Source organism: Lolium perenne, chromosome 1 (assembly GCF_019359855.2).
Source record: "Lolium perenne isolate Kyuss_39 chromosome 1, Kyuss_2.0, whole genome shotgun sequence".
Lineage (NCBI taxonomy): Eukaryota > Viridiplantae > Streptophyta > Magnoliopsida > Poales > Poaceae > Lolium > Lolium perenne.
The window spans coordinates 1,559,297-1,581,825 of NC_067244.2; the positions used below are offsets into that span (position 1 = coordinate 1,559,297).

A 22,529-nucleotide genomic window follows, 5' to 3' on the forward strand; every position below is an offset into this window, starting at 1 on the left:
CATGTTTTCACCAAGTGTTAATGCTTTCCTCCGGTGCTCTATTAAAAGGAGTACCTTAATTACCAGTAGTTTCCCTTGAGGCCCTGCTGCAAACGGGCTGGTAGGACAAAAGATGTTATGCAAGTTTCTCATTGCGCATGTATGACTATATAGGTAAAACATGCCTACGATATTAATAGATTGGATATTTTGTCTTAATACTAAATTTAATTCTGTCAATTGTCCAGCTGTAATTTGTTCACCCAACACTTGTTATCTGGAGAGTTACCACTAGTGTAGATCATCGAGAACCCCGGTCCTTTATTTCATCATCATTGCTTTTCAATCAACTGCGCGCTGGGATATTTTTCAGTGACATCTCCTCTGTGTTACTTCTACTGCTATGTTACTATTGCTCTCATATTACTGCCGCATCACATTTCCCTGTCAATAGGCCATCAAATTAGTACCAACTATTTTTCTGCCGCCGCATCATATTACCACTGCTTTCACATCACCCTATTGCTAGTGCTTTTCTAGGTGCAGCTGAATTGACAACTCCGCTGTCAAGGCTTATAAGTATTCTTTGGCTCCCCTTGTGTCGAATCAACAAATTTGGGTTTTACTTCCCTCGAAGACTGTTGCGATCCCCTATACTTGTGGGTCATCAAGACTATTTTCTAGCGCCGTTGCCGGGGAGCATAGCTCTTGTCACACCCCAAAAGCGGGCCTAGTCGTGACAACGCCACATATTCATAACCTCGCGATTATAAACGTGTAAGGCTTAAAAGAAAACAAATATACAAAGCTAAAACAAAGGGAACCACTTTTATTCACTAACTTTTCTAATACAAATCCTACTACAACCAAGCTTCTTTATTGATTCATAACCCTTTCCGGTAACACTAATCCTACTCGTTGCCATCAAGTTCAACAGTGCCAACTTCTGCAAAAGAAAAAAGAAATGAAAGGGGTGAGTATGACCACATACTCAGCAAGCATACTTGGAAAGGAAAAGCTTGATGGCACCAGATCAAAATAACAAGATTAGTGAAGTTAAAGATAAAATAGTTGCAGAATAAAACATGTTCAAAAACGGAGAAAGAATATCTGGCATCACACATGACAGCAAGCTTTCCCAACCCGGGAGTCACAGGGGTGAAATTCCACACATTTACGCTCTGCAGAGGGGTACTCCGATATCGACAGTCTTGACTAGTCCCACCGTGCCAGCCAAGCAGTGCCCTTTTACCCGCTAAGACCCGGACACTCTGACCTACTGATGTCGGTCGCTCCTACGGATCCATCACCGACACGTTCCCGAACATAGGCCGTCCTCAGTGGAGAACACAGACAGTCCCATACCTGAACTGTGACCGGTACAATACGTTTGCCGTCGTGATACCAATACGACAAGATCAGGATATTCGCAGGTAAGTGATACAATCACTATCTTGAGATCAACAACCTCAAGGTCGACATGAGCTCCCGCAAATTATGCGATTCTAGAAGCTGGAGATGACTACCTGTCTCTCCCCAACAACACGATGATCAAACATGACCAATAATCTCAGTGCAACAATATCAGGTACGATCAACAGATCAAATAAGGAATATAATGAACAACAACTTTAAGATCAAGCAGGATTAACAGAATATGGTGCAAGTAGCAGTACTAGCATCTCAACAGAATATCAACAAGTAGCAAAGAAACTACTTGCGTGATTCGAAGATCGGGAGAGGTTAACTTGCCTCGGTAGGAGTATCAAACCTATCAAACCAGCGACACTCCTATCGGTTTGCTCATGATAGTGGAAAAGCATATGTACTAGTATTTTCTACTACAGTAGAATCTTCTCCGCGCATATGGCCGTGGCTGATTCTTTTTTTTAGCCAAATCTCTCTTGCTGCTTATTCTTATTCTATCTGCAATTTTACAAGATCTAATTATCTAATCATCTGCACGTTGTTGTCTGTGCACACCTCCGTGGGTCTTTGAGCCATAAGCATTCATTAAAGTAAGATCGATGAGCTTGTCTCAAATTCATTGAAGGAAAAGCGATCGTATGATCAAGTCCTAAGGCGCAACAGGAACTACAAGTCAAGCATATACACACACGCGACTACGGGGATTAGCATGGCAGGTGACGCATCAAGTATCAGCAGGTTATGCTTTCTGGGCAGATCGAGCATGCACGCGAGTATCATGGTGAATTCAAGAAACGTATACGTAGCTCACTCAATTCCCAAAGAGAAGAGAATTCTACCATGAAAAGAAAAGAGACGAAGTTGACCGCGGCTGGCCCATTACGGATATGCCAACTTCCTTCGCCGTGTCGAGTATTTTCGACCAAACGTCGCATGACACAAGAAACATCAGTGCTATATTTTCAGTTATTTATTTTTTGCAAAAATATATTTAGCCATATATTTTTTGGCTCGTACTATTTGCGCGAAGTTTTTTGCGCCGTAATATAACTGCAGCTCAAGAATAAGCTTCGACTATTTTGTTGTGTCAATCCCGTTCGCCATCACGCGTCCGTCGTCGCGCACTCGACATCGGCATTCGCCACGCTCGGGGGCTCGCTCGTGCTGGACTCAACATCACGGATTCACCACATCGGCTGCATCCTTTCTTCATCAGCTATGTCCTCCACATCGGCACGCTCGGGGGCTCACCCGTCGCGGATCCACTTCATCGACTGCGTTCTGTCGGGTCAACAACTTTCGGCTAAAACACGGCATGTCTCTGTTTCATCAGTTGCGTCCTCTTCATCGATTATGTCGGCCAGATCTACTACTTCCGGCTAGGCGCCGCGTAACTACAGACTGCGTCCAAGGCGCGACTTGCATCCACATCGGTTCCGCCACACCCGATAAAAAACTAAGTTTCCCTTTTCCTCCAAGATTCAATTATTTATTTACTTTCGCCATACCCGAATATTCAGGGGATGTGCCATTGCAATACTATAGCAAATACACCCGACATTAGGGGCTGCGCCATTACATCGTTACCGCAAATACACCAATGGATTTATTTTCTTCGGCTCTGGATATATCTCCTTCGGCTCAGTGGATTTATTTTGTTTGTCTTAGTGAAATTATCTTCTTCGGCTCAGTGGATTCATCTTCTTCGGCTTACTGGATTTTGTCTTTGTCGGATTCATCTTATAAAGGTTATCATTGGTTTTCTCTAATATAATACTACCCAACGCATTCCCGGGTCACAAGCCAGTGGACATATGATCTATGATTATTACTAGATTTATTTTCTTTGGGTCAGTGAATTTATTTTATTTGGATTCATCTATATGGATATTACTGGTTTACACTTACAAAATTACTACCCGACGCATTTCCGGGTCAATGGATTTATCTTCTACGGTTATTACTGGATTTATTTTCTTCGGGTCAATGGATTAACCCTCTATGATATCATCGGATTCATCTTCAATATATGCTTCATATTTAATGGCGTAATCTTCAATATGGATTCATCTCAAATATTTCATCTTGGTTTCATCTTCAATGCTTTATCTCTCATGACGTAATCTTCAATGGCTTAATATTTAAATGGCTTCAGCTTCAATGGGGTCGACAATTTGATTGAATTCTCTAGCGGAAGTAAAAAATGAGTAGAAGATGTCGCAACTTTCGTCGTGACCCAGGCGTATGTGGTTATGATTCTCTAGGCGAAACACAAAAAACCATGTCACATATCCATGGAGCAAACACTCGGGGGCTCGACAACAACTTCGCCCCCGAGCATAGCTACAACATAATATTCCAGGCAATCACTACTTCGGCACAACGTTTTTAGCAATGGTCGTCGGGGGCTCGACAACGACTTCGCCCCGGGTCACAACTGCGACACGACGTTTAAGCAACAATCATGATGCCACCCCAGAAGCCCTCTAGGGCTCGGCTATTTCTTCATCAATAATTTGGTGGCATCTATTTTCGCTATTTGGTGGTTTCTACTTTGGCTCGACTTCTTCGCTGCACTCCATGGCTTCATCGACTTAGTTGCACGGTTGACAAAAGAAGAACTGTGCCTACAAAAATGTCTTCAAGGATGAACCCGACGAAATTGTCTTCAAAGATGAACCCGACGAAATCTTCTTCAGGGAGGAACCCGACGAAATCTTCTTCAGGGAGGAACCCGAAATTGTCTTCATGGATGAACCCGACGAAATATTCTTCAGGGAGGAACCCGACGAAATTTTCTTCAAGGATGAACCCGACAAAATCTTCTTCAGGGAGGAACCCGGCAAAATATTCTTCAGGGAGGAACCCAACGAAATTGTCTTCAAGGATGAACCCGACGAAATCTTCTTCAGGGTGGAACCCGACGAAATCTTCTTCAGGGAGGAACCCGATGAAATTGTCTTCAAGAAGGAACCCGAAGAATTTTCCTCAAGGAGGACCCAAAGAAATTTTCTTCAAGGAGGAAACCGAAGAATTTTGCTCAAGGTGGACCCGAAGAAATTTTCCTCAAGGAGGAACTCGACAAAATTTTCATCAAGGAGGAATCCAAAACAAAAAAGGGTGGAAAAATCTTCAGGTTCATTGACTCGTCATTCATTCTGATCAAGAGCATCGGCGATGTACCTGACGATAATATAGAAGAACCCAATATATTCGGCCATCCCATCACGCCGCGAAAAATATAGAATAGCCCGAAAAATGGGTCATTACATCAGCCGAACAAGGCGCTAGACAACATATTCTCGGAGCGCGTCCGCCACGGTAAAAACTTCGAATGTCGTGACTCGTAAAAAGGTCACGAAGGTAAGACCCCAGGATCCATCATGTGTGGCGTGGCATCGCACCCGAATGCGCTCTGCTACTTTATCCACATCAACAGACATGAAGAAAAATCCCGGTGGACGCGCTGTGGACCCGATAATATTGCTGGAATTCAGTTTCGGTAAGTCCTAAAGCGGCACGTTCTGAATTATGCCAGTATCCCGAATTCGTGTCCGAGGACATGAGTTTGAAGTAGGTTTATCCGGATTTGCCACTAGAGCAATTAACTGGTACCTGATCCGTCAGATGAACCAACCGCATTTACCAATATCCCTGTACAATATATTTAACGAAGAAAATATAGTGTCTCTTCGGTCTCGAAGAATTTGAAAAAGAGAAAAAGCACGGAAATTTCATTCGATTATGTAAATATATAAAGGTTTGTAGACTCAACTCGACTCTGCGACTCGAGTGGAGCCTACTCCCATCGGGAGTGCATGGATTTCACTAAGGCTTCAAACAGGAGTCGATAAAAAGAGGGGCGACGCCCAGAAATATAGTCAACTTCTTCATCGAGTAGTACAACTTAAGTCTATGCCCAAGTGCAAGCACTTGCCTATAGACTCGGGGGGCTACTCCCATCGGGAGCGCTACCGCGCACCCGATAGAAAAATAATTTTGAGAATCGTCGACATCATCTACGCTACACATGATCTATGGCATTGACCTGATGTATTTTTCGGATCAATGGACTCGCCTTGTATTTCTTCGACTTCGGAGATGATTATGCTTGGAGTCTCTATGCAAGTCTTCGACTTCCCTACACACTCGGGGGCTACTGACATGGGTATACCCTTCGGGTACCCATTATTAGTATACCTGGCTCGGCTCGGCTCGGCTCGGCTCGGCTCAATATGGAGAAGGCTCAACAAGGCAACCTGAAGAAGTAGTCGACTAGGACTCTTGTGAAACCTAGGCTGGTTGCATATATAAAGCCAGCTAGGGCACCCGATATAGGGAGGACAAGAGATAGACAACATAGCTCCGCTACGGTGGCACCATGTAAATATACTTATGATCATATAGTAGATTGCTAGCAACACGTAGGGATCCTCCACCGAGGGAACCCAAAGCTGGGTATATCGTGTGCCCAATCTCGCTCCCGGAATCTCCATCGTCGCTTTTCTCCGAAACCCAAGTCTAGAATCCGTAGGCATTGGCGAGGTGATCCCTCGTCAGCGCCGGAACCGGAATGGAGGACGGTGTTCGGAACCTCACGCACCGGACCGTCTACCGTCGCGCGCCCGCGCCTCCTTCCGGAGGCGTCGTCATCCACTGCGACACGAGGCGCGCGTCCTCTGCTCCGGCTCGTCGGACGACGGGGTCGGGCCGCCGCTCCCGCGTCAAGGAGGAGGACACCTCGCCACCACTTCTGCCGGCGAAGAAGAAATGGTGGGAGAAGGAGGCCGAGGCGCAGGTGGCCCTCCGTGTCGACGACGACGAGGCGGACTTCCCCGCCCTACAGTACATTGTTGGCCGCTCCGTCGATCAAGACTACCGGCATATCTCGATCAACCCGCGGCAGTCAGCGGTGTGGTCCGCCAGGGACCAGGGCGCCAACTACGTCGACCTCGCCGGACCATCGGAGCTACCGGCGCCAAAGGACGAGAAGGCCGACGAGGAGGAGGCCGACGACGTCGACAGCTGGTCCTTCGGGTCTGATACGTCTCCAACGTATCTATAATTTCTTATGTTCCATGCTAGTTTTATGACAATACCTACATGTTTTGCTCATACTTTATATCATTTTTATGCATTTTCCGGGACTAACCTATTAACAAGATGCCGAAGCGCCAGTTCCTGTTTTCTGCTGTTTTTGGTTTCAGAAATTCTACACAGGAAATATTCTCGGAAGCGGACGAAACAAAAGCCACGGCCCTATTTTCCACGGAGTGTTCTGATACGTCTCTGACGTATCGATAATTTCTTATGTTCCATGCCACATTATTGATGTTATCTACATGTTTTATGCACACTTTATGTCATCTTCGTGCATTTTCTGGAACTAACCTATTAACAAGATGCCGAAGTGCCAGTTCCTGTTTTCTGCTGTTTTTGGTTTCAGAAATCCTAGTAACGAAATATTCTCGGAATCAGACGAAATCAACGCCCAGGTTCCTATTTTTCCCGGAACCATCCAGAACACCCGAGAGCCGCCGTAGGAAGCCCTGGGGGCCCCACACCACACCCTGGCGCGGCCGAGGGGGCCGCGCCGCCCTATGGTGTGGTGGCCCTGTGCCCCTCCGAGGCTGCCCTTCCGCCTATTTAAAGCCTCCGTCGCGAAAACCTTATCACGTTCGACGAAACCCACAGAAACCTTCCAGAGCCGCCGCCATCGCGAAGCCAAGATCTGGGGGACAGGAGCCTCTGTTCCGGCACGCCGCCGGAACGGGGAAGTGCCCCCGGAAGGCTCCTCCATCGACACCACCGCCATCTCCATCAACGCTGCTGTCTCCCATGAGGAGGGAGTAGTTCTCCATCGAGGCTCGGGGCTGTACCAGTAGCTATGTGGTTCATCTCTCTCCTATGTACTTCAATACAATAATCTCATGAGCTGCCTTACATGATTGAGATTCATATGATGATGCTTGTAATCTAGATGTCGTTATGCTAGTCAAGTGAATTTTACTTATGTGATCTCCGGAGACTCCTTGTCCCACGTGTGTAAAGGTGACAGTGTGTGCACCGTGTGGGTCTCTTAGGCTATATTTCACAGAATACTTATTCACTGTTATGAATGGCATAGTGAAGTGCTTATTTATATCTCTTTATGATTGCAATGTGTTTTGTATCACAATTTATCTATGTGCTACTCTAGTGATGTTATTAAAGTAGTTTTATTCCTCCTGCACGGTGTAATGGTGACAGTATGTGCATCCGTGTTAGTACTTGGTTTATGCTATGATTATGATCTCTTGTAGATTATGAAGTTAACTATTGCTATGATAGTATTGATGTGTATTATTCCTCCTACATAGCATGAAGGTGACAGTGTGCATGCTACGCTAGTACTTGGTTTAGTCGAATTGATCTTTCATGCACTCTAAGGTTATTTAGATATGAACATTGAATTGTGGAGCTTGTTAACTCCGGCATTGAGGGTTCGTGTAATCCTACGCAATGTGTTCATCATCCAACAAGAGTGTAGAGTATGCATTTATCTATTCTGTTATGTGATCAATGTTGAGAGTGTCCACTAGTGAAAGTCTAATCCCTAGGCCTTGTTCCTAAATACTGCTATCGCTGCTTGTTTACTGTTTTACTGTGTTACTACTGCTGCACTACTACCACCATCAACTACACGCCAGCAAGCTATTTTCTGGCACCGTTGCTACTGCTCATACTTATTCATACCACCTGTATTTCACTATCTCTTCGCCGAACTAGTACACCTATTAGGTGTGTTGGGGACACAAGAGACTTCTTGCTTTGTGGTTGCAGGGTTGCATGAGAGGGATATCTTTGACCTCTTCCTTCCTGAGTTCGATAAACGTTGGGTGATCCACTTAAGGGAAAACTTGCTGCTGTTCTACAAACCTCTGCTCTTGGAGGCCCAACACTGTCTACAGGAAAAGGAGGGGGCGTAGACATCAAGTTATTTTCTGGCGCCGTTGCCGGGGAGGAAAGGTAAAAGGTACTCACACTCCGGATCTCGGCTACTAAGCTATTTTCGCTATCGTAAGTACTCGAAGCTATTTCCTTTAGATCCTGCAATTGCATCTTTTTGTTTCTTGTTTACACTAGTTTGGCATAATGGACAAGAATGATCTTCTTATTCTATTTCCTGATTTAAAACATGGATTGTTTGATGCGAAAATTAAAAAACCTATGGAATCTTATTTGCATGCTGGTAGCAATATTAGTATGAACGCTTTGAACACCATTGTTAATAATAATATAGAAAGTTCTAAGCTTGGGGAAGCTGGTTTGCATGATATTTTTAGTCCCCCAAGCATTGAGGAGAAAATTTACTTTGATGATACTTTGCCTCCTATTTATGATGATGATAGTAGTCTTTTGTTACCACCTGTTATGGAGGATGAATTTGATTATGATTACAATATGCCTCCTATATTTGATGATGAGAATAATAATGATAGCTACTTTGTTGAATTTGCTCCCACTACAACTAATAAAATTGATTATGCCTATGTGGAGAGTAATAATTTTATGCATGAGACTCATGATAAGAATGCTTTATGTGATAGTTATATTGTTGAGTTTGCTCATGTTACTACTGAAAGTTATTATGAGAGAGGAAAATATGGTTGTGGAAATTTTCATGTTGCTAAAACACCTCTCTATGTGCTGAAATTTTTTAAGCTACACTTGTTCTATCTTCCTATGCTTGTTACTTTGCTCTTCATGAACTTGTTTATTTACAAGATCCCTATGCATAGGAAGCATGTTAGACTTAAATGTGTTTTGAATTTGCCTCTTGATGCTCTCTTTTGCTTCAACTACTATTTCTTGCGAGTGCATCATTAAAACTGCTGAGCCCATCTTAATGGCTATAAAGAAAGAACTTCTTGGGAGATAACCCATGTGTTATTTTGCTACAGTACTTTGTTTTATATTTGTGTCTTGGAAGTTGTTTACTACTGTAGCAACCTCTCCTTATCTTAGTTTAGTGTTTTGTTGTGCCAAGTAAAGTCTTTGATAGTAAAGTTCATACTAGATTTGGATTACTGCGCAGTTTCAGATTTCTTTGCTGTCACGAATCTGGGCAAAATTCTCTGTAGGTAACTCAGAAAATTATGCCAATTTACGTGAGTGATCCTCAGATATGTACGCAACTTTCATTCAATTTGGGCATTTTCATCTGAGCAAGTCTGGTGCCATTTTAAAATTCATCTTTACGGACTGTTCTGTTTTGACAGATTCTGCCTTTTATTTCGCATTGCTTCTTTCGCTGTGTTGGGTGGATTTCTTTGTTCCATTACCTTCCAGTAGCTTTGGGCAATGTCCAGAAGTGTTAAGAATGATTGTGTCACCTCTGAACATGTGAGTTTTTGATTATGCACTAACCCTCTAATGAGTTTGCTTTGAGTTTGGTGTGGAGGAAGTTTTCAAGGGTCAAGAGAGGAGGATGATATACTATGATCAAGAAGAGTGAAGAGTCTAAGCTTGGGGATGCCCCCATGGTTCATCCCTGCATATTTCAAGAAGACTCAAGCATCTAAGCTTCTTCATCGACAACATTATCAGGTTCCTCCCCTGAAACTATATTTTTATTCCATCACATCTTATGTGCTTTTCTTGGAGCGTCTGTGTGCTTTTGTTTTTGTTTGTGTTTGAATAAATTGGATTACATCATGCTTGTGTGGGAGAGAGACGTGCTCCACTGGTTCGTATGAACACATGTGTTCTTAGCTCATAGTATTCATGGTGAAGTTTCCTCTTCGTTAAATTGTTATATGGTTGGAATTGGAAAATGATACATGTAGTAATTTGCTATAATGTCTTGGGTAATGTGATACTTGGCAATTGTTGTGCTCATGTTTAAGCTCTTGCATCATATGCTTTGCACCCATTAATGAAGAAATACATAGAGCATGCTAAAATTTGGTTTGCATAATTGGTCTCTCTAAGGTCTAGATAATTTCTAGTAAGGTGTTTGAACAACAAGGAAGACGATGTATAGTCCTATAATGCTTGTAATGTGTCTTTTATGTGAGTTTTGCTGTACTAGTTCATACTTGTGTTTGCTTTAAACAACCTTGCTAGCCTAAACCTTGTATCGAGAGGGAATACTTCTCATGCATCCAAATCCTTGAGCCAAACAACACTATGCCATTTGTGTCCACCATACCTACCTACTACATGGTATTTCCTGCCATTCCAAAGTAAATTGCTTGAGTGCTACCTTTAAACAATTCAAAATTTATCACCTCTGATTTGTGTCAATGTTTTATAGCTCATGAGGAAGTATGTGGTGTTTATCTTTCAATCTTGTTGGGCAACTTTCACCAATGGACTAGTGGCTTCATCCGCTTATCCAATAATTTTGCAAAAAGAGCTGGCAATGGGATTCCCAGTCCCAAATTAATTAACAAAAATAGACACTCCTCCATGGTATGTGATTGTTGGACGGCACCCGAAGGATTCGGTTAGCCATGGCTTGTGTAAGCAAAAGTTGGGAGGAGTGTCATCATAATAAAACTAAAATAAAAAGGCACTCCTTCATGGTATGAGATTGTTGGCAGGCACCCGAGGATTCGGTTAGCCATGGTTTGTGAAAGAAAGGTTGGAAGGAGTGCCATCCAAAAATAAAATAAAATGGGAGCCGCTCTTTGAAGGTTTGTCTGGCAAGGGGGTTAGAGTACCCTCTACCATTCGTTGACAACAACATACACCTCTCAAAACTTTATTTTTATGCTCTCTTTATGTTTTCAAAATCAAAGCTCTAGCACAAATATAGCAATCGATGCTTTTCCTCTATGGAGGACCATTCTTTTACTTTCAATGTTGAGTCAGTTCACCTATTTCTCTCCACCTCAAGAAGCAAACACTTGTGTGAACTGTGCATTGATTCCTACATACTTGCTTATTGCACTTATTATATTACTCTATGTTGACAATATCCATGAGATATACATGTTATAAGTTGAAAGCAACCGCTGAAACTTAATCTTCCTTTGTGTTGCTTCAATACCTTTACTTTGATTTATTGCTTTATGAGTTAACTCTTATGCAAGACTTATTGATGCTTGTCTTGAAGTGCTATTCATGAAAAGTCTTTGCTTTATGATTCACTTGTTTACTCATGTCATATACATTGTTTTGATCGCTGCATTCACTACATATGCTTTACAAATAGTATGATCAAGGTTATGATGGCATGTCACTCCAGAAATTATCTGTGTTATCGTTTTACCTGCTCGGGACGAGCAGAACTAAGCTTGGGGATGCTGATATGTCTCCGACGTATCGATAATTTCTTATGTTCCATGCCACATTATTGATGTTATCTACATGTTTTATGCACACTTTATGTCATATTCGTGCATTTTCTGGAACTAACCTATTAACAAGATGCCGAAGTGCCAGTTCCTGTTTTCTGCTGTTTTTGGTTTCAGAAATCCTAGTAACGAAATATTCTCGGAATCGGACGAAATCAACGCCCAGGTTCCTATTTTTCCCGGAACCATCCAGAACACCCGAGAGCCGCCAGAGGGAAGCCCTGGGGGCCCCACACCACACCCTGGCGCGGCCAGAGGGGGCGCTGCGCCGCCCTATGGTGTGGTGGCCCCAGGCCCCCTCCGAGGCTGCCCTTCCGCCTATTTAAAGCCTCCGTCGCGAAAACCCTATCACGTTTGACGAAACCCACAGAAACCTTCCAGAGCCACCGCCATCGCGAAGCCAATATCTGGGGGACAGGAGTCTCTGTTCCGGCACACCGCCGGAACGGGGAAGTGCCCCCGGAAGGCTCCTCCATCGACACCACCGCCATCTCCATCAACGCTGCTGTCTCCCATGAGGAGGGAGTAGTTCTCCATCGAGGCTCGGGGCTGTACCGGTAGCTATGTGGTTCATCTCTCTCCTATGTACTTCAATACAATAATCTCATGAGCTGCCTTACATGATTGAGATTCATATGATGATGCTTGTAATCTAGATGTCGTTATGCTAGTCAAGTGAATTTTACTTATGTGATCTCCGGAGACTCCTTGTCCCACGTGTGTAAAGGTGACAGTGTGTGCACCGTGTGGGTCTCTTAGGCTATATTTCACAGAATACTTATTCACTGTTATGAATGGCATAGTGAAGTGCTTATTTATATCTCTTTATGATTGCAATGTGTTTTGTATCACAATTTATCTATGTGCTACTCTAGTGATGTTATTAAAGTAGTTTTATTCCTCCTGCACGGTGTAATGGTGACAGTGTGTGCATCCGTGTTAGTACTTGGTTTATGCTATGATTATGATCTCTTGTAGATTATGAAGTTAACTATTGCTATGATAGTATTGATGTGTATTATTCCTCCTACATAGCATGAAGGTGACAGTGTGCATGCTACGCTAGTACTTGGTTTAGTCGAATTGATCTTTCATGCACTCTAAGGTTATTTAAATATGAACATTGAATTGTGGAGCTTGTTAACTCCGGCATTGAGGGTTCGTGTAATCCTACGCAATGTGTTCATCATCCAACAAGAGTGTAGAGTATGCATTTATCTATTCTGTTATGTGATCAATGTTGAGAGTGTCCACTAGTGAAAGTCTAATCCCTAGGCCTTGTTCCTAAATACTGCTATCGCTGCTTGTTTACTGTTTTACTGTGTTACTACTGCTGCACTACTACCACCATCAACTACACGCCAGTAAGCTATTTTCTGGCACCGTTGCTACTGCTCATACTTATTCATACCACCTGTATTTCACTATCTCTTCGCCGAACTAGTACACCTATTAGGTGTGTTGGGGACACAAGAGACTTCTTGCTTTGTGGTTGCAGGGTTGCATGAGAGGGATATCTTTGACCTCTTCCTCCCTGAGTTCGATAAACCTTGGGTGATCCACTTAAGGGAAAACTTGCTGCTGTTCTACAAACCTCTGCTCTTGGAGGCCCAACACTGTCTACAGGAAAAGGAGGGGGCATATACATCATGTTCCAGAAGTCTGAAGGAGAGACGAAGAGGAGCCACGAGGCGGCCACACCATAGGGGGGCGTGGCCCACCCCTCTGCCGCGCCGCCATATGGGGTGGATCCCTCGGGACTCCTCCGAGGCCGCCCTTCCGCCTATATATTCTCCCAGATGCGAAAACCCTAAAGACATCAGTCATATTCCATGAAGAGTTCCGTAGTCGCCGCCATCGCGAAGACAAGTTCGGGGGACAGAAGTCTCTGTTCCGACACGCCGCCGGGACGAGGAAGTGCCCCCGGAATCCATCTCCATCGACACCACTGCCATCTTCATCGCCGTTGCTGTCTCCCATGATGAGGAGGGAGTAGTTCTCCCCCGAGGATGAGGGCTCTACCGGTAGCTATGTGGTTCATCTCTCTCCCATGGTGTGATCTTTATGTGATCATGAGCTTTGTAATCTAGTTGAATATGCAGATGTTACTCTTGTCTATTATGCACTCTAGAGGTTACTTTAATATGAATTCCGGAGTCACTCTCCACGGTGTGATGGTGATAGTGTGCGCATCGTGTGTGATTCCTTTATGACGTTGTGGAGCTTGTTTACTCCGGCTTGAGGTGTGCTTTGCAGCCCTACATAATTAATGGTGTTTGTTATCCAACAAGAGAGTGTTTGAGAGTAGCATTTATTTATTCAATTATGTGATCATTGTTGAGAGTGTTCACTAGTGAAAGTATGATCCCTAGGCCTTGTTTCTAAGCATTGAAACACCATTTCCAACAAGTTCTGCTACATGTTCGCTTGCTGCCATTTTTATTTCAGATTGCAATTGCTACTTATAATCATCCATATTACTTGTATTTCACTATCTCTTCGCCGAACTAGTGCACCTATACATCTGACAAGTGTATTAGGTGTGTTAGGGATACAAGAGACTTCTTGTATCTTAATTGCAGGGTTGCTTGAGAGGGATATCTTTGACCTCTACCTCTCTGAGTTCGATAAACCTTGGGTGATTCACTTAAGGGAAACTTGCTGCTGTTCTACAAACCTCTGCTCTTGGAGGCCCAACACTGTCTACAAGAATAGAAGCACACGTAGACATTAAGCTATTTTCTGGCGCCGTTGCCGGGGAGGTAAGGTAAAAGGTATTCACATCCTCCGACTACTAAGCTATTTCCTAGCACTGTTGTCGGTGTGTGAGTGCTCGAAGGTATCTCCTTTAGATTCTGCAATTTTATCTTTTTATCTCTTGTTTTTATTTTCACTAGTTAGGCTTAATGGAAAACAACAAAAATATTAGAGATCTTTATAGTATTTATCTTGAGTTAGGACATGAGGTGTTTGAAGAGAAAATTAAAAAATCTATGGAACTTTATATGCATGCTAATGGCAATGTTATTAGTATGAATGCTTTGAACACCATTGTTGCTAATGCTATGGAAAATTCTAAGCTTGGGAAAGCTGTTTTTGAGGAGCATGATATTTTTAGTCCCCCAAGCATGAAGGAGAAAATTTACTTCGATGATACTTTACCTCCTATATATGATGATTACAATGATGACTATCATATTTTCAGTCCACCTACTATTGAGGAGAAAATTAATTATGATTACAATATGCCTCCTATATATGATGATTATGGTGATGAGAATAATAATGATAGCTATCTTATTGAATTTGCTCCCACTAGAATTAATAGTAATGACTATGCTTATGTGGAGAGTAATAATTTTATGCATGTAGCTCATGATAAGAATGTTTCATGTAATAATTATATTGTTGAGTTTGTTCATGATGCTACTGAAAATCTTTATGAGAGAGGACAATATGGTTGTAGGGATTTTCATGTTACTAAAACACCTCTCTTTTTGCTTAAAATCTTGAAGTTGCGCTTGTCTTGTTTTCCTATGCTTATTGCAATATGCTTACATGACTTGTTTATTTACAAGATTCCTTTTCATAGGAAGTGGGTTAGACTTAAAAGTGTTTCTTATTTGCTTTTGATGCTCTCTTTTACTTCAACTCTTATTTCTTGCGAGAGCATCATTAAAATTACTGAGCCCATCTTAATGGCTATAAAAAAGCACTTTTTGGGAGATAACCCATGTTTTTATTTTGCTACTGTTTTGTTGTGTCTTGGAAGTTGTTACTACTGTAGCAACCTCTTCTTATCATGTTTATTTCGTTTTTGTGCCAAGTAAAGTCTTTGATAGAAAGTTGATACTAGATTTGGATTTCTGCGCAGAAACAGATTTTTAGCTATCACGAATTTGAGTTGATCTCTCTGTAGGAAACTCGTAAAATGCTAAAAAAATTCATGCGTAATTCTCAGATATGTATGCAACTTTCATTCAACTGGAGCTTTTCCATCTGAGCATGTTAAGTGCCTCGAAAAAATTCGTCTTTACGGACTGTTCTGTTTTGACAGATTCTGCCTTTTATTTCGCATTGCCTCTTTTACTGTGTTTGAGTGGATTTCTTTGCTCCATTAAATTTCAGTAGCCTTGGTTAATGTCCAGAAGTGTTTGGAATGATTTTGTCCTTGCTGAACATGTGAATTTTTGATTATGCACTAACCCTCTAATGAGATTGCTTTTAGTTTGGTGTGAAGGAAATTTTCAAGGATCAAGAGAGGAGGATGATATGATATGATCAAGAAGAGTGAAAAGTCTAAGCTTGGGGATACCCCCGTGGTTCATCCCTGCATATTTCAAGAAGACTCAAGCGTCTAACCTTGGGGATGCCCAAAGCATCCCCTTCTTCATCAATAATTTATCAGGTCACCTCTAGTGAAACTATATTTTAATTCTGTCACATCTTATGTGCTTTACTTGGAGCGTCTGTGTGCTTTTATATTCGTTTTGTTATCTTAGTTCTCTGAATAAATTGGATCCTATCTTGTTTGGGAGAGAGACACACTGCGCTTTTTCATTTGAATACTCATATTCTTCGCTTATATTTGTTGAGAATTCAGTTTTCGCACTATGTAGCTTCTAGCTCTTGGTTTTCATGTATCTCTTATTCAGAGCTATTAGTTATTTTATAGAAAGTACTCTCTTACTTCACTTATATTTGTTTTGAGAGTTTCTTGATATTTGGTTGGAAATAGAAAATGCTTCATGTGGTAGTTGGTATATTGTCTTGAATAATTTGATGCTTGGCAATTGTTTTGAGCTCTCAAGTAGATCATGTTTAAGCTCTTGCATCATGTAGTTTAAACCTATTAGTGGAGAACTACCGTAGAGCTTGTTAAAATTTTGTTTGCATGATTGGTCTCTCTAAGGTCTAGATATTTTCTGGTAAAAGTGTTTGAGCAACAAGGAAGATAGTGTAGAGTCTTATAATGCTTGCAATATGTTCTTATGTAAGTTTTGTTGTACCGGTTCATATTTGTGTTTGCTTCAAATAACCTTGCTAGCCAAAGCCTTGTACTGAGAGGGAATGCTTCTCGTGCATCCAAAACCTTGAGCCAAAACCTATGCCATTTGTGTCCACCATAACTACCTACTATGTGGTATTTTTCTGTCATTCCAAGTAAATACTTCATGTGCTACCTTTAAATAATTCAAAAGTTATTACCTCTTATTTGTGTCAATGTTTTATAGCTCATGAGGAAGTATATGGTGTTTTATCTTTCAATCTTGTTGGGCAGACTTTCACCAATGGACTAGTGGCGTATACATCCGCTTATCCAATAATTTTGCAAAAAGAGCTGGCAACGGGGTGCCCAGCCCCAATTAATTAACCTTCATTAATAATTCTCTTCACATGTTTTGCCCTGATTCATCAGTAAGCAACTTAATTTTGCAAATAGACACTCCTCCATGGTATGTGAAATGTTGGAAGGCACCCGAGGATTCGGTTAGCCATGGCTTGTGAAAGAAAAAGGTTGGGAGGAGTGTCATCCATAAATAAAACTAAAGTACATGTGTAAACAAAAGAGAAGAGGGATAATCTACTTTGCTGGTAGAGATAACGTCCTTCATGGGAGCCGCTCTTTGAAAGTCTGTTTGACAAGGGGGTTAGAGTGCCCACTACCAATCGTTGACAACAACAAACACCTCTCAAAATATTATTTTTATGCTCTCTTTATGATTTCAAACCTTGAAAAGCTCTAGCACATGATTTAATCCCTGCTTCCCTCTGCGAAGGGCCTTTCTTTTACTTTATGTTGAGTCAGTTTACCTACTTCTTTCTATCTTAGAAGCAAACACTTGTGTCAACTGTGTGCATTGATTCTTACATGCTTACTTATTGCACTTATTATATTACTTTGTGTTGACAATTATCCATGAGATATGCATGTTGAAAGTTGAAAGCAATTGTTGAAACTTAAATCTTCCTTTTTGTTGCTTCAAAACCTTCTATTAAGAATCTATTGCTTTATGAGTTAACTCCTATGCAAGACTTTTTGATGCTTGTCTTGAAAGTACTATTCATGAAAAGTTTTTTGCTATATGATTCAGTTGTTTAGGCATTATCTTTTTGTTAGCAAACTATAGACCATTTCTTTGAGTCACTTTATTCATCTCATATGCTTTACAATGGTATTGATCAAGATTATATTGGTAGCATGTCACTTCAGAAATTATTCTTTTTATCGTTTACCTACTCGAGGGCGAGTAGGAACTAAACTTGGGGATGCTTGATACGTCTCCAACGTATCTATAATTTCTTATGTTCCATGCTAGTTTTATGACAATACCTACATGTTTTGCTCATACTTTATATCATTTTATGCATTTTCCGGGACTAACCTATTAACAAGACGCCGAAGCGCCAGTTTCTGTTTTCTGCTGTTTTTGGTTTCATAAATTCTACACAGGAAATATTCTCGGAATTGGACGAAACAAAAGCCCACGGCCCTATTTTCCACGGAGTGTTCCAGAAGTCCGAAGGAGAGACGAAGAGGAGCCACGAGGCGGCCACACCATAGGGGGGCACGGCCCACCCCTCTGCCGCGCCGCCATATGGGGTGGGTCCCTCAGGACTCCTCCGAGGCCGCCTTTCTGCCTATATATTCTCCCAGATGCGAAAACCCTAAAGACATCAGTCATATTCCACGAAGAGTTCCGTAGCCGCCACCATCACGAAGACAAGTTCGGGGGACAAAAGTCTCTGTTCTGGCACGCCGCCGGGACGGGGAAGTGCCCCCGGAATCCATCTCCATCGATACCACCGCCATCTTCATCGCCGTTGCTGTCTCCCATGATGAGGAGGGAGTAGTTCTCCCCCGAGGCTGAGGGCTCTACCGGTAGCTATGTGGTTCTTCTCTCTCTCCCATGGTAGCATTTATTTATTCAATTATGTGATCATTGTTGAGAGTGTCCACTAGTGAAAGTATGATCCTTAGGCCTTGTTTCTAAGCATTGAAACACCGTTTCCAACAAGTTCTGCTACATGTTCGCTTGCTGCCATTTTTATTTCAGATTGCAATTGCTACTTATAATCATCCATATTACCTGTATTTCACTATCTCTTCGCCGAACTAGTGCACCTATACATCTGACAAGTGTATTAGGTGTGTTGGGGACACAAGAGACTTCTTGTATCTTAATTGCAGGGTTGATTGAGAGGGATATCTTTGACCTCTACCTCCCTGAGTTCGATAAACCTTGGGTGATTCACTTAAGGGAAACTTGCTGCTATTCAACAAACCTCTGCTCTTGGAGGCTCAACACTGTCTACAAGAATAGAAGCATACGTAGACATCAGGGTCGTCCAGCGGCGACGAACTGGACTTCAGGGCCTTCGACTCCCCGCGCTAGATTTTTTTTTTAGTTTTTTAGTTTGAATTCGCGTTAAATTTGTACAAATTTCGTTCGAACTTCGTACGAATATCGTTTTCAATATGTGAATTTGATTTTTTAAATATACCGGGGGCGCCGGTGTGGGAGCAGCGTCCCCAAATAGAGGATGATGTGCCAGCGTCCCCTAAACGAAGGTACCGGCACCCCTTCGGCGCCTATTTGGGGGCTGCCGGTGGAGATGGTCTGAGCACGATGGTTTGATTGCCAATTGGGAGAACCATCTTCGTAGGGATAAGACAGGGGGTGGACAGGTGGGACATGAATCAGGTTGAGACGTTTTGAAACTTAAGTCTGAGCATTAGTCACGTCTCTCCTCTCAGCCGCCGCCTCAACCCTAGCTGCTTCCAGTTCATCCTCCTCCATAGATTGGTTCCCCCTCCTCCGGTCGGCTTCGCCGGCATCGGGAGGAGTGGGAAACCCAATCTGTTCGTGGAGTTTCGAATAAAAGTATTATTTTTATTAGATTATGTTAGGATTTTGGTAGCCGTCTTCTTGTTGGTTTCCCCTCAATGGAGATGGCATCGTCTGCAATAAGTGATCTTCGGCCTTTCGTTCGGCGACGAGATCTTCTTCCCGGCGTCAATGGTGGTGTTGAACAGTCACAATTTTCTAAGTATGGGTCTTCGGATCTTGCTTCGCCAGATCGATTTTGGATCTTTTGTCGTTGTTGCCGCGAGGAGGATTATCCTCGCAGGTTTTTTCCCGGCTGCTACATCCTCGACAATGGTGATTCGTACTCTCGGCTCTCCATCAACGATGACAAAGCTAGTCGGTTATTATTCCCTGACATATTGGTGTTGGTACTCTTGCCGATGTTGTATGACTGCTTTAATGGTTATGTGCGTGCACGCAGCCTTGGCATTGCGGCTCAAAAAATTATGGGAGAACTTTCGTCGGTATCTACAGGTCTATGGTTCGTTATCTATCTTTGGCTGCCTTCAGAAGAGTACAAGATTGTGTTCTGGAAGAAGAAAGAAATTGAACACCTCGAAGATTTGTTAGTATTTTTTAGACTTTATTTTGTAATCGTTGGAGTCAGTTCATGTATCTCTACCATGTATTATTTATTGTTACGAATATATGTGGTATTGATTGTCAAAAAAAAAGGTTGAGACGTTTTGATATTTAGGGGCGCGCGGTTAAGTGCTAAACTGCATGGGATTGAGACTGCGCGCATGATTTAGATCGGATCGACGGTACACAATCTTCGGATGCATGCAGGGATACACACCAACAAGAGGCGGATTCATAAGATATGACGCCTTTGTTTGGAGGATTTTATAATTTGCCACACTTGTTTTTACACCTCTATTGTTGGCCACAAGACCACTACCTATCATTGTTACTTACATGTGGTGGTCACAAGGTAAATGATAGAGGTTTAGAGAAAATTGTGTCAAATTATAAAATATCCCGAAGTTTGGTGGCGGGTACATGCTGCAAATGTGAATTTGTAGAGTATGCGAATTTTGCTAAAAATAAACAAACTTCTAAAATATTTCCTATAAAATATATTTTACGCAAAAAATAACATAAAACAAAAAAATTCCGCAAGGAAACACCTCAGATGTAAACATATTTTATCATGTGTAGTACGGATACTTGGTTGAATGTAGAAATGATAAAAGCTAAATACATGTACAAACACGGAAACAGATAACAAGAATTCTCAGCAATCTATTTTGTGGGACATGCATCTTTTGTGTAAACCTCGTCGTTCTGAGTATCATTTCCGTCATTCCGATTTGTCGTTTGATAGTTGTGGGTGATTTAACATCGGGTGGCAATTCCAAATGTCTTATTATTTGCATCATTCCGACAAACTGTTAAAAAAGTATAGGAGTATCAAAATACTGTCCATTGCTTTTTGGTTGATCCATATTTCAATATTTTAAAGTTACTCCTAAACTGTGAAATATTATTTAATCGGTTGCAGAATAGCTCTGATAATATATAGTACTATATAATCAAGAAAAGCAATGTCTCAATCTTGAGGACTGACGGCGTGCAGCTTGGGCTTGGGGCCGGACACAAAGCAACAGCACTCCTGGTGCTCCTTCGTGCAATGAGATCCCTTGGTGTAACCTGATGCCACACAATAATCCCTGCACTTGTCTTCACTATCGCATCCATCTTCAAGGCTAAAGCACCGTTCTACACGGAAATGTTAAATAAATGAATTAGCACAAACATATAAATGCATGTACACTATCAGTTGCAAACATAGTTTGAAATAGATCGCTAGTACAAGCTATATATACCATGGGATTGACCATACAAGATTAATAAAACGATCATCCGGAGTAAATAAAGCACGTGCCAATCTTAATTAAACACCTTGGATCTACTATATATATTCTTCAGATTTATATATAGACGATGGAAGAAAAAATTAATACAATGTACCTGGCTCGTCTGCTGCATCACAAGATAGCATCACCATGGCCATCACCACAATGAAAGCTACCATGCACACAACGCTTGTACTCCTCTTGCAAATTGCCATCTCAATATATTCCTAGCTTTCTACTGATATTTTCTCTTCTTCTCCTGTTTGATCTTCCAGCAATGTCTTGACCCTACTAGCTCCTTTTGCACGTATTTATATAGATTGGAGAACAGAAGTTGACCATGTGTTTTATGTGCTGATTTATTATCATCCTAATTTTTGGCTAGATTTTATGGTTTTTTCTAATGGTGATAATTAATTAATTGCCTAATTCTAGAGTGGATTTAATGCATTAATCTGTGCAAATCCTCTGGTTGATTAGTTTCCTTGATCTTATAACCATAGGTGACTCATTTCTCCGCGTCATGTGTATGACCCTATCTTTCCATATCCGCTAAAGATATGCAGATTCGGTGACACGAAAAAACTCTGTCCATCATAAACAAAATATCTCAACCTTGTCAAAATTTGCATGTATAAACACACTGAAATTCATCTAGATAAATGTATATACCATGTCAAAGTTGAGATCTCCTTTTTCTAGACTGAGGGAGTGTCATATGTACGGAAACACTTGTCTCGTGCACCCCTGAGCGCTCCTCAAACACTTGTCTCGTGTTTTCCAAATTATTTATATTTCCATATTTACCAAATTTGGCCCCTATAATTTAGTAAAAAATCATAACAAATGTGCAAAACATATAGCAAATTCCCCCATTTCAATAAAATGTACAAAAATATTGTAGCAAAACAACTAAAATTATAGTCCAAAGTGACACGGAAATTATAGCCGAAAACATCCTCCAGCGAAGCATGTCGATAGGAAGCCGGTGAGGGTGACACGGACGAAGCCCTCTTCGCGGTGTCGACGTCATCGACATGTGATGTAGA

The 22,529-nt window shown here is 41.9% G+C and overlaps 1 long non-coding RNA gene across 1 annotated transcript; it reads right to left on the bottom strand.

The window, feature by feature from the left end:
• Positions 1 to 21,032: 21,032 nt before the first annotated feature.
• LOC127301715 (uncharacterized) lies at positions 21,033 to 21,747 on the bottom strand. Its single transcript, XR_007852562.1, has 2 exons — positions 21,596 to 21,747; positions 21,033 to 21,343 (listed from the first exon to the last, which is right to left on the bottom strand). It is a non-coding gene; the product is annotated as an uncharacterized lncRNA (long non-coding RNA).
• Between the last annotated feature and the right edge of the window lie 782 nt (positions 21,748 to 22,529).